Consider the following 1,226-nt stretch of genomic DNA (forward strand, 5'->3'; position numbering starts at 1 on the left):
GGGGGGGTTTCTATCCAGTCTGGAACTTGGGCCTTTTTCGAGGTCAATGAGCATTAAAATATAAACTGTTACATCCAAGATTTATCCACTGGATAATAATAATCCACATTTACCACGTTCTCACTAGTTTCTGCCGCTAGCTCCGTGCTCTGTGTACTCTATAGATCTCCCATGATGCATTGGGAGTTTGTTTACGGAAATGAAGGCACACTATATGCCCATATATGGGCGACAGCGAGAGCAAAGAGGGGGAGGGACAGTAATCCTCCAAATCAGACTAGTCTAACGTGATCAGAGGTATTATCTAGCGGAGACATGACTCCCGTCTACAGAGGAGAACGGAGACACTGGTTGGAGATTTGGAATATATTTATATTATATATTTGGGCCTTTTTGCAAGAAATGTAAATAGTTTGTGCTTTATATGAGTTATAATGTCCATTATGTGTATTTTTTGCGTATAGGAGAACTGTTCTAGACCAGACACATGCTGGTGCAGCGTTGCTGTGGGTGAAATATCAATAAATATGACGTTATTATGTTTATGTCAGAACACTGAGGTCAACAAATCAGCTGCTCTTGAATGTCCCGAGATCAAAACTAAAAAATAAGGGCGATAGAGCCTTCGCAGTGGGCGCCCCCCCACCCTATGGAACAACACCCCCCCCATGCATATTAAAGCTGCAGACCCTCCACACACAGCCGCCTGTGTGCTGTAGCCTATCCCTCGTTAACCTGGTTCTTTGACACCGTTGAATGCCGATCTTTTCTTTGCAAGAGTGATGCTGAGATCTGGATATATCCTCAGGGTGATTCCCTGGTGCTTCACTTCATGCTGCCTGGACCATCTTAAAGCGGCTTCCTTCTCCCGGTATCGGTGAAATGCAAGGATGAAGGCCTGGTGGTCGTCCTGCTGCGGGCTGGGTCCAGCAGTGGCGGTGTGCTCGCTCCAACTCCGGGGAGAAGGAATACGCCGTCCCCATAGCATCTTTAGCACTTGGAGACAAACTTAGTTGGATCCTGTCCGTCTTCACTGCCTTCAGGTATGTTAAGTATGCGTAGATTGGACCTGCGAGATCGATTTTCCAGGTTTTCCAGGCGTTCCAACAGAGCAGCGTTTTGGGACTGAAGAGACTTAACAGCAGCTTCAGCTTCGAATATGCGTTGGAAGTTGTCGCCTGCCAGGCTTTCCGCAGCTACAAGGCGGCTCTGAAAAGAGTTCACTT

At 47.0% G+C, this 1,226-nt stretch overlaps 1 protein-coding gene across 1 annotated transcript in view; it reads right to left on the reverse strand.

The window, feature by feature from the left end:
* snrnp200 (small nuclear ribonucleoprotein 200 (U5)) overlaps nucleotides 1-1,226 on the reverse strand; it is a 62,240-nt gene that overhangs the window by 5,942 nt on the left and 55,072 nt on the right.

The sequence above is a fragment of the Etheostoma spectabile genome, unplaced genomic scaffold (assembly GCF_008692095.1).
Source record: "Etheostoma spectabile isolate EspeVRDwgs_2016 unplaced genomic scaffold, UIUC_Espe_1.0 scaffold431, whole genome shotgun sequence".
Taxonomy (NCBI): domain Eukaryota; kingdom Metazoa; phylum Chordata; class Actinopteri; order Perciformes; family Percidae; genus Etheostoma; species Etheostoma spectabile.